The following is an 18364-nucleotide window of genomic DNA, read 5'->3' as shown; positions in this document are numbered from 1 at the left end:
CATAAAACTCATGCATTTATTTAATTGTTAAATTATTTATTTATGTTTAAAATGATTTTTAGCGATGCATGATTTATTAAATTGTATTATTTTAATTATTTATGTTTATCTGATGCACGTTAAAATGTTTTATTGAGTTTTATGTTTCAGGCGATTATTCGATGCGGGATCGAGGAAAAGAGACCGGCGACATTTTGGCAAATTTTAAAATGTGGTATTTTATTTTAAGTTGGGTTTGGGGCATTTTAAAAGTTTTATTTAATTTTTAGCATTTTAAAAGCCTAAATTAATTATTAGGTAATTTTATGACTTTAAAGTTTTTAAAGATTTGTCACTTGTACATTTTATTTTAAATTAAGAGATGTTATTTAAAGTTAGAGAAATGTTAGTATTTTAATTAGTTGTTAATTATCAATTAAGCACATAATTTTCCCTAATTACCTACATTAACTCACGCACACACCCACATTTACACACACTTATGTTTAACATACACAAAAAATTCACTTCATTTCAGTTTTTTTTAAAGAAAACCTAGGGTTCAATAGCAAGAGCAGCCGCCCCTTTCCTTTCAGTTTTCCAGTAAGTTTTCGTTCAGTTTCTTCAAGGAAATCGAGCCACAAATCGTTCCGGATCAACCTCGCATCTTTCCCGCTTCGGTGTCGTCATTTCGGTAACTTTAAAATCAAAAGGCATGTTTAATCTTTTGTTTCTGCATCAATCTTGTTATATTATATGTTCTTATGTTTATTATGCGTTAAAATCCATGTATATTGTAAAAAGTTTAAGCAAAAATTTGTTGGATCAGTTTTGAAATGATTTTAGATCTGAAAACTCAAAATTTGCTGTCATTTTAAATATTGTGACTTTTCGGTCGATTTTCTGGCAAAACTTTCAACATAAACGTAGAACTTTTTAATACCTTCGATTTGACAGTAAATTCAATATATTTGGATAAAAAATGAGTGAGTTATGATCGTTTTTGTGGGACTGCTCAAACTGAGTTTTTCTGAAAATGCGTTCTTGAAGTTTTATTGTTGCAGGCTTCTTTGGGCACCGCCGGGCTTCTGCTACTGCATTTAGATATGTTATGGGATGTATTTAGGTGTTATTTGGTGGTTCGTTTCGGTCGAGAATGGCTTGGGATGTAATAGAAATCGTAGGAAGCGAAATGATGTCGAATTACGGGTTATTGTTGTATTGAAATTGCTTGTCGATGCTTGGGGACGTTTGGGGTGTTTGTACGGGTTTGAATCAATGTAATAGCTTTCTAGGATGAGTCTCGAGGTGTTGGTTCATGGTCCCTAGGCTTGGATTGGAAGAATGAATCAATAAGTTAGTGAATTTTCGTGAGTTTGAAAGTTCAGAGGCTACCCGGACCCCTTCTCGGACCCGAACATGGAATCCTGTGCACTTTAATCACGATTTTTATAAAATATTAGGAAAAACGGTACGATGCAATTTGGTTTTGGCAGTTCGGATGGTTAATAAAAAAAATTCGATCACCCATATCATATATATAAAAAAAAAAATTAGAGTTGAAATTCAAATTCAATAATTTGAAATATAGACATCTTAAAACAATATTTTTTCAAAAAAAATTTTCTTCATAAAATATTAGATAATTTGTTTTTTTCCAAAAAAATGTGTACTGTTTTTATTATTTTAAAAAAATTATTTGTTTATTTAAATATGTGTTGGTTATGTTTTAAAAAATAAAGAAAGTTGTGTGCGTATTGGCCTACTTATTTTTTATTTTATTTGTACTATTAATATTAAAAATTAATAATAATAAGATTAGGATTTAAAATGATCTATCTTTCAAATTATTGCTATAGTAGGCATCGAGTCAAGTATCTGTGTGTGTGTGTGTCTAAATTCTAGGAATGTGTCGGGACAAAAGTATCAAGATCATACAATTTGTTTCCCGAAAATAAATTATTATATACTACCTGGACCTATTTTTATTAATCTATTAATTACTTTTTTGGAATGTCAAAACAAATAAATCTCTTTTGTAATTAATAATGTGATGCTACTTATCTCAGAACATAAAATTCTCATATGAATTATATTGAAAAATTACAATTTTGGGATTGTAAATTTGTCTATTTGAGATTTTGGTTATCTAGATCTATGCTGTCAATTTCAATTTCAATTATTTGTGGTAATTTTAGTCATTTTTCCAAGTGTCAATTTCAATTTCAAATACAAGTGACATAATAACATTACCGATGAAAAAAGATTAAATTTACCAAAAATTGAAAGATACATGATTAAGTTTGAAATTTGATAATATAAAGTAAAAAAATGGCAAAGAAGCGGACCAAAATTGTAATTATACTGCTTTCGCATGATTTTGTAATTATATATAAAGTAAACAAAATGGCAAAAAATTTCAAAGACTTTTATATTATTTTAGCCCTCATGAACTACGACTCGACCCCCGTGAGCCGTGTTTTAATTAATTTGATCATTAAAAACCCTAGCTTGACCCATAAAAGTTCGCCCCAAGCCATGTCCCGATTTCCTCGAGCCACCCTCGAGCCATGCTGGACCAGACCCTGAACAACCCCTTAGGACATCCTCCTGGACCCATGAAACCACGGACCAGCCCCTAGCTCGAAACCGAAAGCACCCCAGCATGACGTGCACTCGGCCGAGAACTCCATAAGACATAGGACCCTTGATTCGCCCCTAGGACCTTACCAGCGTGCCCAGCCCCTGAACCATCCTCTCAAGCACTCACCTAGGATCCCAACTAGCCCAGCCCGAAGTCCCCAGACCGAGCCCTCTTCCCTGCGCAAGCCCCTGAACCTTGCGTATGCCTTGAAGACTCTCGAGTAGGAGTCCTTTGTTAGCTAGGACTCCTCCCAGCCCACTTAACTCGAGTCCTAGCATGGCTAGGACCCTACCCTTGACTCATCCACGGCCCTGGCCCCAAGCCAAGCCCAAGCCGAGCCTCCATGACCATAACCGAGCCCCCAAGTTATCTTAATACAGGAAGTGGTTCCATCTCGCGTGTTTCATGTGTGCAGCGATTTATGGTGATGTTCTAGGACTCTAAACCCATGTAAAACAATGCTTGATCATAACCTAAATCATGGCAGCCCTTTAATACACATAAACAACACAATTTGAATAAAAAATCATGCTGAATTTTCATGTCATGTGCAAAAACGAAAGTAAAACAAAAGTGTCACTTGTTTTCCATACTTTTCATGCATAAAACATATTATGGTGTGATGTGTTTTGAAGGAAAGAAATATGCGTGCCTTTGCGTATTTAACGCACGATTATTCGTTGACGATTGCGAAGAACGGTGATGACGGGACCTTGGCATGAAACCCTTGAATCTTTTCGAATTTTTCCTTAAACTTTGGTGTGTGTGTCGTGTAAGCTGATGGAGAGAATTGTGAGAGTGTGAGGCGTGAATTATGAGGGTTTAGGGTGGGGTTTTGTTACTTTAAATACTTTTAATTAATCACTAATAAGGCTTAGGCCCATTAAGTAGGTAATTAGGCCCATTAGTACTTAATTGAAGTTTTTTTTTAAATTTTTTTAAATAAGTTTGTGAATTTATTAGTCAGGTTGTCAAAACATTCGTATTTTAGTTGAAAAACCAACACCGATAAAATTTACGTCCCGGCGTATAAAATCACCTCAAAACCCATAATTTTCAAAAATATAAAAAATCATCAACCCTATTTTAAATAATCAAAAACAATTATTTAATAAAAACATTTTACATTTTTCAGCCCTCGGTAGCCGTTCCTCGATCGCAACTTGAATAACCCTTAAAAATTACATTTTAATGCATGATGACCATAAAGTCATATTTAACATATAATCATGCATGTCACAACTAATTTAGCAATTAAAATAATTTAATTAGCCATTTTTAATTTTTTCTAGATTTGTATGCAGTTGAATTACGTCGTCTTAATTTTTGGACCTTACAATAGACGTCTCCAAGGCTCCACAAAAGTTGAAACAAATCATGCATATTTTGTTTCTGCTTGCATTAATTTTTTAGTCAGATGTCTCGATCATTTGATTTTTTTTTCTCTTTTGCGCACTAGGCGGGCAAAACACCCTCCCTAGCACGTCGTGCTCGTACTTCTAGTCGACAATTCCTTTTTTTTTATCACATCCACCTACAAATCAACCCGAAACATGTAAGAGACAAACAATATGCATAAATAATGAGTTAAAAAATGACAAAATACAGACTCGATACCCTAAACTCATGTAATAATTGATTAAAAACAACATAATAAAACATGCAAAAATAACTATTTTCATGTGTATGTGTGATTGATCATGTTATATACTTGCTTTATAATGTCTTTCAAATGTCCATAGGATTAACTCTGTAAATTTTCTTCACTATTATATTAGATAAATGTGACTTGGCTAGTAGGTCACAAAGAAATTTAAACAAGATAAAATCACAAAGAAATAAAAACTCAATCAAAAACTAAAATTAAAATAAATAAAACAAAAATAACATTCTTGGGTTGCATCTCAAGTAGCGTCTGATTTTTAGTCGTCGGCTTGACTCTTAGAAGAACTCATCAAAGAGCGGTTGACGTCCAAAGTAAATGTCATATGACACCACATATAGGTCTTGGTTTCATATCCCCTCAATTATGAATAGATATAAACACTGTAAGCTCGTCACCTCCACAAAACACAACTTTGAATAATGGGCACATGATGAGAAAATCAGTGTTGTCACCAGAGGCGGATGCATTGGAGGGCTGTACTGGGCCGTAGCCCAGCCCACTTTTTTTTTTTAATAGTTAGGATAAAATTTCAGCCCACCAACCAATGTTCTAGTCCAATCCAGTCCATTGCAGACCAGCCCATTTACATGCAGATCCAACTGTAAGAAAGTGTGTGTTGTAGACTCGGCCTCTCGAATCAAAACAATATTGTTCTCCAAAAACTTGAATCAAACCATTTTTTCAATTTTTTTGCTATTTTCCAATATCATGGCCTACCAAGTACCAACTGTGTTTCGTTTTTTCTTTTTGGGTTGACATCGCTTGCAAGGAACAATAGGATACTCGAATCCATCCGGTATTTATTTATAAATTGCATGATGTGAATGACAAATTTTAAATATGTACGATGAATTTTCAATTTTTAAATATTCAATATCATGAATTTTCAATTCTCTTTTATCATTTGATAGCATAATATTCAATATTATGTTTTAAAATCTCGTAGGGCACAACTTCGTTGAACGATATGATATAATTTTTTTAATAATATATAACTTATCATATTGAGTTCAATCCCTCCCAACTCTTATTTCTGGATCCATCCCTGGTTGTCACATCTTTATTAGATAATTCTTTAAAAATCTCTTCGGACGAGGCTCAACACCTACCAAGGGTTCAAACATCCCTAGATTTCTGATTTTCCGAATCACACTCACAAATTTGGTTGTTTGAGTCATCATCATCAAACCAAACTATATCAATCACTATTTGAGTACATCACTTACCAAACTATATCAATCACTATTTGAGTACATCACTTCACTACGCATTCTTGGAGACTCTCGAAAATTATTGTTGTGAGCTCTTCTTCAATTGATACTTCTTCCAACACTTTTTCTGACTGAGGCCGATCTTCTATGGCTTCCCAGTCAGTGCTGCATTTGTCCACCATAATCTCGAGTTGATCCATAATTAATTCTAAATTTCTTTATTCCCGTCTTGATAATCGATCAATTGGTTCATAAAATCGGGTAACTAATTTCTGGGGTACTGGTCGTTCCAACTCTGCAGTAAAGGATACTGATAGCTAGTAGTCAAAATCCGCCGTATCATTTAACAAATGTATCATCTCATCATCATCTAGGTTAAATATGGGACTACCAATTGCGAGAACTGCATTGATTACACATCTTCGTGTCGCTACATCCAACCGTTAAATAAAATTTGGTTAAAAAAATATTTAGAACAATTGTGATAAATAGAGGTGTTTGCTAACTATTGAATTTGTCTTATGTTGAGTATAATGACTCTGCATGTTGGGAAAATCTGGTGATACTTTATTATGGGATATCTTAGAGTATTGCACAATAAAAATTCTTGTAAAAATATAATAGAAAACGGTAGATCACATATGAATAAAGTACAATAAATAAATAGATAAAATTAACTAAAAGAAAATTTTGTCAATTTCAATCCTGATTATATAACCAAAAATTTGATCGAAACTTTTTTTGTAATATGAAATTTCCAATAAAATTAATGATTTAAGTTCGACAAACGTACAAGTCAAACTATAATATTGTGTACAAATTAACTTGAAACGATTCAAAAATTTGTTTAAATCATTTTTAGGTCACATGTATCTGATTGATGCCCAAATAATTTTTTTATTAGATTGACTCGTCTAGAAGCCGCAGCGGGCGAGGAATCGCTTAAATGGCGGCGGCGAGTAAAATAGGGGACTGGACATTCAAGGCCTTCACGGCGGGGCTCGGCGTCGCCACCATTTATCTAGCTGCTACTTTCTCCGTCAACGTCTACCGCGGTCTCTCCTGGCATTCCGCCCAATCGGTATTAAACCCCGGGACTTTGCTTACTCCATGTTTTCTATCCACCTTCTTAATTGTTTTGCTGTATTTTTCTAATTTTGAAATTGAATAATTTATCGATTTCGTATGATCATTTGTCACTAGATTGAAAACTCGGCAACTACTCTGTAATGTTTTTCATGTTATCGAGGAATTCATGATGGTAGCTATGGGGGACATTTAAGTTTATAGCCTTCTGACTTTCGTCTTTTAAAACTTTGACCACTTCTTTATTAAAAGAATAGTAATCTCCTTTTAAACCTATTTAACTCCCTTAAGTGCCCATCATGCTTCCGTAAAATAATTTAAATCTTTTAACTTTTTGACCAGAGTGCCACCGGGTTATATCCACCGTATTTTACAAACTGCTCCTCACAGTCCAACCACGCGATCGCAACCGATGGTTACTGACGTAGATTCCTTCAGCAGCACTTAGCACAACCCTAATTCGTTTCCTACCTTAGGGTGTACAATAAAAGATAAAATTTTGAAAATAATACACGAGAGGGACTAAGAGCAAAGGTCTTTTTATTCAAACACAAACATTTATTAATACATTTAAACCTCCTGTAGAGGAGGAGAAACTTGTTTAGCTACTAATAGTAGCTGAACTCACTACACACATACACTTGAAAGAAAAATATTACAAATGATTTGAAGAAAAATGAAGAGGTTGATCGATGCCTTCATCTTCCTTCTGCTTCTTTATTTATAGAAGGCTCCTTCGGATTTGAAACTCGGACTTCAAATCTTCATAAGTCTTTACAGCTTGCTTGGGGACCATATAGTGGTTGAGGTGGTCCTTTCTTGAACTTGTCTCTTTCTAGATTATTATTCTAGACATTAACTTTTCCCATTCTTTTATTTCACCGCACTGCCAGTAGGAATGCGTTTGAAATAAATCAGCTGTAATTTCGTTCCCTTCTTGGAACGTTTGAGCTAATGATCTGAGGGCTTTTAGCTCCTTCCTCTCATGTTTGAGTCTACTTTTTAAAACCTTTAGATATGTAAAATACATTTTCTTTAGGTTTTCTTGGTGTGATTTACTGGTTCCAATCTATCATTATTTATAGATGAAAATTTCGGGACCAGTTATCTTGTTTTTATTCATTGGATTCCCTTTTTTAAATTAGGTATTCAATGATCCTTGTCATTTTCCACCCATTATTGGTGGTCCTTGTCCTTCCACTCACATGGTGGGTTTTCTTTTTGCTAGTGGGCTTGATCACATGTACACCTTTAATTTTGTCGAGGAATCTTTGGTTTTCGTTGTCCTCGAGGAAAACGTGAAGGTGGTCCATCCCCACTTGTGCTTGTGTCAGTAAAGTGTTTTCGATCAGATCTCGGTTTGAATCTTTTACCGAATTCAGGTTCCTTCTGGTTTTGACATTCTAGGCAGATGTTTTCTGACCATCTTCCTATATGTGCCATGTTCCAGAATTTTCGGCGAGTCTCTTTACTAGCCGGCAGCTTGCTGTTCCACAAAAGATTTCTCTTTTTCTCGAATAAATCTTCTGCAAAACTCTTGGTTTTTCCTGTCATGGTGTTTAACAGGAATGATCCGTTCACTGAATGATTATAAAATTTGAACGGAAACTTGACTTTGTCCATCTCAGTGAGACAGACCCATAAACCCCATGCTTTTCGTGTAGACATATCATCTTCAGAAATTGAAGCAACCAGAGGTGTTTTTTCTGTTGGAGGGTCCTTGATAAATTTTTGAACATTTGTATCCGGCCTCCTTAACTTGATGAAATGAAAGGCTTCGTGAGAACCTTTCCCTGCTGGTTCTGGTGCTGCACTGAAAAAGTATAGCTCCAAAACATCTCCTCTGGACAAATAATCATTATTCGCCCAAGTTTCATGAACAGCTTCCTGGATCCATTTTGGTAATCCTGAAATTTCCGGAAAGCTTGGTGATGTAGTATAAACTGAGGCAAGAGCCCCGAATTCATACCATGCCTTGACCTCCTCTGGATATGAATTTGGTTTCATCCATACCCTGGGATATTTTCCTGAAACATCAACCCTATTGGTAGCTGGGTTAATGCCAATTCTTGTTTTTAATTTCTCCCAGTTTTGTTGGTAAACCTGAAATGGAGAAATTGCAATTTCATTAGTACCAACCTTAGATTTGCCTTTGTCAATACGAGGCCTAAGGTTGATCTCTCCCTCTTCAATCCCCGAGGTGAAGGGTTGACTTGAAGACTCAAGATAAGGATCATGAGTCTCAATTTTTGTTTCACCTGATTCATCTGGTGATGATCCCGACTTAACACTTGTGCAAGGGGTATTTGAATCCCCCGCTACAGGTATAGAGTCCTGTACTCGAAAACTCTCCATTTGGGAAACCAATGGCTTCTCAATGCCTTGGAGGATAGGCCTTTGCATTACAGACCATAACTGAGTATATGCCTGTAAACAACCTGTAATTCGATCAGAGAAAATTCTCTTATCGGCTTGTTGTAGCCTTCCCGCAACTTCTGCGTTAACGGCCAACTTGTTGAACTCGGTTTGAAGCATTTCAAGGTGTTCCCTCAAATGCCTCTGCATCTTGATAATAGCATCAATGTCAATGCTGTCCATCTCTTGTTAAAAAATCTGCAAGAATATTTTCATGAGATTTTATTATCACAATATCAAAAATATAATTCTGACATAGTGCTTGCCATCGTAATAATCTAGTCTTCTCAGGTTTAGACTCAATTCTATTCCTTAAAAAAGCTTTAACTTGTGTGTTATCAACTTTCAAAGTGAATTTCTTTGCAAGTAAGAATAATGGCCATTTTTCAAAAGCTCTTTTTACTGCATAAAATTCTTTCTCGTTGATATGCCATCTGATGGCTTCTGCATCTGAGAATAACCCACTGCAATATCTACATAGTTGTTCTCCATCTGGTGTAAGCTTAGTAAGAACTGCTGCCCACCAATGATCACTGGCATCGGTATACAATACCAGATCATCTTCATCTTGAGGAATAGCCATTTTTGGAAGATTTTTACAAACCTCCTTTAAATGGATAAGTCTCTCTGTGTGTTCTTTTGTCCATATAAATCTTGCATCTTTTTTCAATAATGGACTGAACACCTTTCTGTGTTTTGCTAGGTTTTTTATAACATCCCAGCAAAATTAACAACTCCTAAGAAACTTTGAAGTTGCTTCTTGTCTTTGAGATTTTCTGGAAAATTCTGCACCTTTTCCACTATGTGTTCTTGCAGAATTATTCATGACTCATCGATTTCAATTTCGAGGAATTCAATCTTCCTTGTAGCAATGACTTCTTTCTTTTCAGATAAAACCAGTCCTTCTTTCTTGCACACATTAGAGAAAATCTCCAAATGCTTGATATGTTCATTCATATCTTTAGACGCTATTAAAACATCGTCAATATAAACAAACATAAATTTAAAATAATCTTTGAAAAGATTATCCATTTTTCTTTGAAATATCTGTGGTGAATTAGCCAATCCCATTGGCAATACTTCCCAGATATAATGTCCTTGAGGTGTAGAGAAAGCTGTGAATTTCTTACTTTCTTCCTGCATCCGAATTTGGTAAAATCCAGACTTACAGTCAAACTTAGAGAATATCTTGGCATTGCGAATGCAACTAATCAAGTGTTCTCTACTAGGTATAAAATATCCATCAAACTCCAGAATTTTATTAATTTCTTGATAATTAATAACTAATTTGGGTTTACCTCGTTTTATTTCACCATGATTTCTTACCAGAAAACCTGGACTGCTATATGGTGACATTCCTGCTTTGACTAAACCAAGTTCCAAATGTTCCTTGATTATAATCTGCATATCCCTTTGATCAATGATATTCATTGGGATAGGCTTACAACGGACAAATTCATACTCTTTGCCTTCCTTAATCTTGAGGCAAGCTTTGAGTTGATTTCTGTCCCACCATGCAAAAGGATCTTCATTGTAATTTTCTTTGATCCTCTTTTTGACATCTTCCAATGATACCTTAGATTCGAACTCTACTTCATTTGTTTGTAGAGTTATCTTAAGGCATTCTATATCTTCTGGTTGGAGTACTTGATCTGCTCTTAACTGGAGCATTGTTTCTCCAAACCGTCTAGAATCCTTCATTTTTGGGTTCAAAAGTTGTCCTGAATCACCACGCTTGCTGCGAAACTGGATCGGCAATTTTCTGTAAAATGCTTCTCTTAGTCTCTGGACTATGATTTTGTGATCACATGGTGTTGTGAACACTAATCTTCTAGTCTCATTTTCTTGAGTATAGGACTTGAACATCTGTAGGAAATTATTTCCTAATAATATATTAGCTCCTGTATCATGAAAATAAATTGGTGGTGTCTTTACCTTGTACCAAGGTGTTTGCCCAGCACCGCCAATCATTATTTCTATCATCTTAATCCCTTTACATAAGATTAAGATTCTTCTGGAAAAATATATTCCAGCAATCTTTGGTAACTCTTCTTCCAAATTATTTGGAAAAATTCCTCGTTTTGCTGTACATATTCCAGCACCTGAATCAATATAAGCAGCAAAATATTCTGCCTTATATTTTTCATACAACATTCCTATTGGAATGTATATGGAGAATGGGCTTGTGGTCATTGGATTTTCCACATTTTATCATTTGCCATAAACTCCATTCCGTACTCCAGACGTTTCCAAGGTTTATGTTCCTCAAGAAACTATAATCCAAGAATCAATCGATCTGATTCTTTCCCTGGAATTCCTTGAATGTGAACTTCCAATTCTCCGATATTAATCAGTCCTTGGTAAGTTCCTATCACAGGTTGTTCCAAATAGTATATTGAATTACAAGGAAATTGATTCCTTTGTTTTGTAATATCAAATACTATTTCTATTTCCTTCCACCCTTCTGGGCATCTAAGTTTTCCCATTGTAGAAAAACTTTTCGGCTCCTGTTGGGGTTCTATAATAGGCGTTTTTCCCCACCTGTAACTTGTAATTCTATCTCCTTGAAAAGATAGTCTTCTAGATTCCAATTTAAGACTTTGATTCCTTTGTAGAATCGGTTTGTCTTGTATTTGGATATCTGTTTTCTGTATTAAAGGAAACTCGATTCTTTCCGGATAAATTGCCTGAGCAACTTTTCCAAATATCTCAGGGATTTCAATAAACTCATTTCTAATAAACAATTCAGAATGATGTGTATTAGATAGAGCATATGAAATTTGATAAGTAATAGAATATGGCCTATTACCTTCTTTCATCAGCCTTTTTTCCTTGAAGTTTTGATGCAATGTCAAGGCTCGGCTGAAATCTCGATCTGCCAGATTGTAGGCTATCCTAGGATATATTACTCCTACAATTTTTCCTGCGCAGAGATTTCCTGAGATTGTTCCCAGTAGTGAATCTTGTAGATTCCCCATTCTTTTATCGCATACAGCAATATCAATAGGTGAATCTATTCCTTCTTTGAAAGTAGCCTTTATCATAATCTGGATTGCTCCGATATGAATCCAAGACATAGTCCTTGCTACTTCTATCTTGAGTTTTTGTAATTCCTCCTTAATTTCTTCAGAAGGAATTAACTGCATCTCCATTCTATTTCCTGTAAGTTCCATTGGGATTGCCATTTCCCTTCTAGAAACTTTACAGATTAGATGATGCTTTCTGTTCCTTAGGCCAAGACTTCCTAAGAACTTTTCTACTTGTCCTGCAGAAAATCCTTGATATCTCTGTAGACTGGGGTTTTCTCTCATGATCCTTTGGACCATATTATTGGATATCGTTGTCTGGCTAAAGAATCCAGACAGATCTTCATGTGTTTCGTGTCGAAACACTTCGTTCTCAGTCAGATTCCGATTCAGTTCCATCGGATCCTTCTTGACTTAGAACTTTTTCTTCTTCATATATACTTTCATCTGAGGCAATGTCCTCAAATCGGTATACTTGAATAAGATCTTGGTAATAAACTGCTTCTTCAATATCCGGGGTAGGATCAGAACGTTTAATACCTCTTTTTTCATTTTCTGGACAGTTGGTCGAAATATGACCTCTTGCTCCACATGTCCAGCAATTGCAATCCTTGAAACTTTCATTGGCTCGCGTATGAGCTCTTCTGAAAGTTTTCTTTGTAGGTGTTCTTCCTGTGCTTCGAGATGTATTCGATGCTTGGGATGATATCCTACTCCTTGATGGTTCGCTTCTTTGTCCAGATTTATAAGATCTGGCTTTCTGTCTAGACCACACAGTTCTTGGTTTCCAAGAACTTCTTCCACTTCGTGCATAAGGATGAGTCCTAAAACTTTTCCTCTTATGGTTCTGTGGTTTACTTCCAATAATTGTTGGAAGATCATTTTCCCTACAACATAAGGGAGTTCTTTTGTTGATACCCCTTAAGCGTTTGTAATTCTTTTGTAATGCTGCCATATGACACCATTCTGCCAACTTTCTTTTGAGGAAAGAGGCTCTTCTTGCCAGCGTATTTGGATTACCAGGTACGTATTCCCTTATGAGCATTTCTCTCCAAGGGCTTGGCATTTTTGCGAAGAAAAGCTGCATAGCTATATCTTCTTCGACTCCTGAATTCCATTGGTATTTAGTGAATAACATGATGTATTCATCTATAAACATATATCGTGTAATTCAAGACTATACAGAGCCTGAGTATATTTCTTCCTCTTCTCTGTATCTTGGCTATTAAAATAGTCTACCCCTATAAATTGTGCTTTAAATAGGGTAGCCATTTTTCCGGCTATCTCGCTCAGAGATTCTCCGGCTAGGACTGACTCTTTCATTTCTAATGAAGTCATGTCCTAAGCAATTTTTACTGATCCCATAAGACTCATTTATAAAAGTTTAATGAATTCTTCTTTGTTGAGATCAAGTGTTCCTGCTGCGATTCTCATAGCAGATGTCCAGTCATCTATGAGATCTTATCTGTTTTTGAAATCTAATACATTAAGGTTAAGCATAACCCCATAAGGATGTATAGGATCTAAAACAGTCTTCCTGTAAGGTGTTTGGTGCAAGGGAATTTGACTTCTCCTTGTCCTTGTACCCGCTGGGTGTGAACCTCCACCCGTATGGAAATCAGATTGAGATTCTCTCATGTTTACATTCTGAGATCCCACACTTTCCCTTGGTGGTTCCTGAGTTGATGACCAGGTTATAGCAGGTATTTCACCTCCTGCTGTATTCATCTTTAGATCTACAACTTTGAGATTTGCGAAGGATTCCGCAAGCTCTTGTAGATCCTCCAGACCAATCCTTTCTAAAGTTGTCATCAGATTAATTTCTTTTCTGAGACAGACTTAATTAGATTGATCATCTTTTCTTCTTCAGTCAAAGGTTTTGACACCACTCTGGCCTTACCTTGTTGATGTAACAAAGGTTCGGTACCAAATGATGGTGGTAACCAACCTCCTGAAGTTCTTTTACTAGAACTTGGTTGTTGTTCTAGTTTTTGAATTCTTGTTTGAATATCCTTTAATATTCCAAGAATTTCTTCCTGGTTTTTAAGGATTTCTTCTACTCGTTGGGGTACAAAATATAGCATATTGCCATAATTTTGTACTGTTTTCTGGATTTTCCTAAGATCTAAAGAGAGCTTAGAGAAGTCTGGTACTATCTCCAAAAACTTATTTGCTTGAATCATAAGTTTATCTGAGAGCTTACCTGAGGGTACAGATGCTTCCCTTTCTGTTTCTGATATCTAACAATAGTTAGATGAACTTGTTTATATTCCAAATTATTGGAATAAATCTTGTAAATTATTCTTCTCGAACCTAAGTTCGGATTCATAATTTTTTCGAAATTCTCCTCAAACATTTCGTTTATTTGTAATAATAAATTTTGTGTTTGAAATAATTCAACCTAGGCTCTGATACCATTTTGACCAGGATTAGTATTAAGGGAATTAATTAAGATTTTTTAAAATAAAAGGAGGCTATTTTTCAAAATAACATTCCAGGGAGGTCAATTTTTTAATTGAAAATTCTTTGGAGGCTATATACCCAAATATCTCTAGCTATGGTGCTTACTCTTTTTTTTAAAAAAAACTAAAAATCAGTTTAGAGGGATATGTATATGAATTGAATTAATGGGCGGACTAATAAATTGTTGGGGTTGGTTCGTAGGAAATTTTATGAATGAAAAAGGAAGAGATATGTGGATATGTCGATCTTTGTGTGAAAAGTAGGCTTCCATGTTTCCTCTCTGTTGCACTGTTGAAGAAGGTGATAGGCTGATAAGCCTCATTAAGAATTGATCCAGAAATTGATTAAGTAGGAGCGAAATATGCTTTCAGGATTCCTGTGTGGACTATGGTGGTGCCATGGCCCATGGGTACTGAGAGGTGGCAGTAATGTTGTGTCGGATCTCATACTTTGTTGAGAACAGAAATGTTGTGCTCGGATCTCATACTTTGTGGAGAAAATTGAAAGGAAAAGCAAAATTGCCTTACAGTTTTTTAAAATAATGTAGTTAATCTCATTTATATAATATTATAAGCATAAACATGCATAATTAAATTTGATAACAACAGTTAAATAGCGGAAACCAAATAACTTAATCATCTTACAATCTAAACGAAAACAGAACAATAATCTCAGTTTTAAATGTTATACGATCATATCGAATTCATAATCCCGCACGATAATACGAGAAATCAAAAAAAAAACTCCACTGAATTATCATCGAAAACCCAACTGCTCTAGCCGTACAAATCGTCCAACCTAAGACTTGTCCTGTGAAATGGGGTGTCCAAGATGAAAACAAGAACTTGAGTTACAATCGCCCTATACGAGAATGTATGAGTATACAAATCGATATGATGCATGTGAAATGAAATATACTCGGATATCAACGATTAAGTTAAGTATCTCATGCTCAGTCTAGTGACGCCTAAGTGTGTAGTCCCTGATCTACTATAGGCATGTTTTGGCTCTCACACTCATCATCAATATGTGGACCTACAATGTTCATGATCGTCAGAGCCCGCGGATCTCGTCGGAATTGTAGCTCTCGATACTGAACCGTCCACAATACAGAACAGGGTTGAGCGGCCCAAACAAATGAGATATATCTCAAAAGATATCAGGCCCAACATGATATGTCATGCATAATATGTCAAAAGAATTAAATAATATGTCAAAAAAATTAAACATGTATCGTGCAACATATAATTGTGTATATTACGCTTGGATATATCAGTCAGTACATCACGTACCTCACTAAAACAATTTGACAGAAAGTTTACTCGTCTGAACGTAGACAATACCAACATACTGAAATCACCATCACCCTAGATCCAAAATCACTAAACATGTTTCAAAGTTCTTCTTAATGATCCTTAAATAATTATTTAAGGCTTCAGGATTATTATTTAAGGCTTCAGGATTATACCTGCGTCCATTGTCATCCCGCAGATGATGCCTTGATCTGCGTAGCCCGGTTCACCGGCCCCTCCTCGAGTTGGCACTTGATCCAAAGCTTGTCGACACTAAACTGCCCTAAAAACCTAACGTATATATGGATAGAACTCGAGAGAGAAGCTGAGGGAAAGCGGTGTAGGAAACAAATGAAATCAGCATCTGTTTATAGGCTACAACCTGACTAGTTCAGAAGATCTGAACTCAATCTTATTTGTCACGTGTCATAATCTCATTCGTCTAGTTGAATTTCTTGTGATAATGCCATATGACGTAGATCGAGTGGTCCATTTTAAATTTGATGGATCCCAACATGTTGATCCTCAACTAATCCATTCTCAATAATACTTCATTAACAACTCTTTAATCATGTCTAATTATTATTTCATTCAAATAAAGATTCGGGTCATTACAATTACTATGTGACGTGATAAACCTTTGTCTCATTGATTTTGTAAAACATGATAACTAAACCCAATATATTCAAAAAATGTGTTACACATACAAGAAATAATATTTATGTATTGTATGTCACACGCGTTACTTTAAATAATATTACTATATGATACGTGATAAGCCTACATATTTTCTTTCTTTACCAAAAATGGACTGTTTTCTTTGTGCTTTGTTTTGGTACATGATGGATGATACAAGGACAGTGGGCGTAACCACTGGCTATGATGGACATCTATTCTTGTGGCTCACAAATCATATTTTGATTTAATGAGCCATTCACCTTAATTAATAGGTTTCCTGAGATAGTTGTGAAATTCTTTATCTAAGTGTAGCTCAAAGTGGCTTGATATTTCAGCATCTAAATTTATATAATTGTCTTAATAGCAGAATCATAAAATTTGTTTATGCTTGCAGACTGAAAGTTTCTGTAATTTGAAGCTTGTACTGATGGGATCCTGAGCATGAACGGTTTCCTGTTTTTTCATTTGTCTGTTGAGCATTACCTTGATGAAGTGTGCTGCTGAGTTTGTTCTTATGCCCCAAATGACCATAGTGTTTCTGTTCACCATATTCATTACTATGACTAAAGCTCTCAAGTTCCTTAAAGGGACCATGTGGGCTGAATTGATGGAAACTGAGGGATAAAGTCCATATAACACAATAAGCGGTTCTTAGGTAAATGCATGTGTAAAAGTGATGGTTCAAATCTACATGTTGTCATTGTTAGTGGCCTACACTGGAAAGAATCAGTGCTTCAAAAATATATTAAACATCAATTTGATATAAAAGTGTGATTTGCATTGGTTTGTTAATGCTTTAATTTGTTAGCGATGGATGTGTGTCGATGATTCTAGTCATGAAGGAGTCATCCCTGTTATATGCAATATGAACTGATGATTATGTGCTAGGAACTAGGATATGGATTGGTTGGTTTTACGCCAACCGAAAATTGAGGGGATAGCAAATTGAAAGCAAAAGATCTAAACTGGCTGGAATAAGATTGCAAGCAGTAAATTTTTTTAAAATATATATATATTTATGCTTGATTGATTGTGGGAGGACATACTAAATAAACGAAAATGTATTTTTTTCCGAACTATCATCTGTGCCCAATAATTTGATATACATTTTTGAATTGGTTAACTGTCATAATGACATTATGTATCAATATAATTCAGGCAGGGATGATGCTTTAATTTCTCATTTTAATGTGTGTAAATTGATTGAGTCATGCATAATCATAGTTTTTGTGCGTGGAATTAAGTATGTACATGATCTTATTAATGAAGCCTGAAGGGTTGACAAACCAAATCATTTGTATCAATCCTGTTGTGAATAAGTTCTTCTGTGGGTAGAATCAATATTAGTGACCAACTATCATTTCTTCCTCGTGATAATTTAACTTGGGTTGTGTGTTACTGAATATTTCTGCAGAAGGCTGACAAGGAGGAGTCGACAGATCAAAAGGCCTAAGCTTTGAATTGTTCATTTTTCAGAGGATGAAATTTTGTAATAATGCTCTTGCAACTCTATGAACCAAAAATACCACGGCTAGATTGTCCAGTTTTAGATAAGGTTATAAATAAGTTGGAGCAGATATAGTGTAACATTTTAGTTTGATTATTGATGTTGAAATTACTTGATGTTAGACTACTTGGTTTTGGTTCTTGAACGAACGGTTTTCACATTCACACGAAAATTCAATGAAATTTTAGGTGACCGTTTGATTATATATGTTGTTGGTTGCTGTTTGAGTAATTACAGGTACCCAAGTTGAATTATACGGCTTTCTGTCAATTTCAATCTACTATTCTTTGTCTTTAAACGTACTAAAGAAAATTAGCTTTGAATGTTGTTTGGTATACCATTAATTCTTTCACCACCCTTTGTAAATCAAATCAAAGTTTTGGTGGTCCATTAGCTA

At 35.2% G+C, this 18364-nt stretch overlaps 1 long non-coding RNA gene across 1 annotated transcript; it reads left to right on the top strand.

Moving 5' to 3' along the window:
- The first annotated feature begins 6307 nt into the window (after positions 1–6307).
- Positions 6308–18170, top strand: LOC142549147 (uncharacterized). The gene is made up of 2 exons (XR_012821103.1): positions 6308–6581; positions 17875–18170. It is a non-coding gene; the product is annotated as an uncharacterized LOC142549147 (long non-coding RNA).
- Positions 18171–18364: the final 194 nt, after the last annotated feature.

The sequence above is a fragment of the Primulina tabacum genome, chromosome 6, assembly GCF_025594145.1.
Source record: "Primulina tabacum isolate GXHZ01 chromosome 6, ASM2559414v2, whole genome shotgun sequence".
NCBI classification, from domain to species: domain Eukaryota; kingdom Viridiplantae; phylum Streptophyta; class Magnoliopsida; order Lamiales; family Gesneriaceae; genus Primulina; species Primulina tabacum.
The sequence above is the reverse complement of the archived record's forward strand: the minus strand, read 5'-3'. Positions and strand labels throughout refer to the sequence as shown.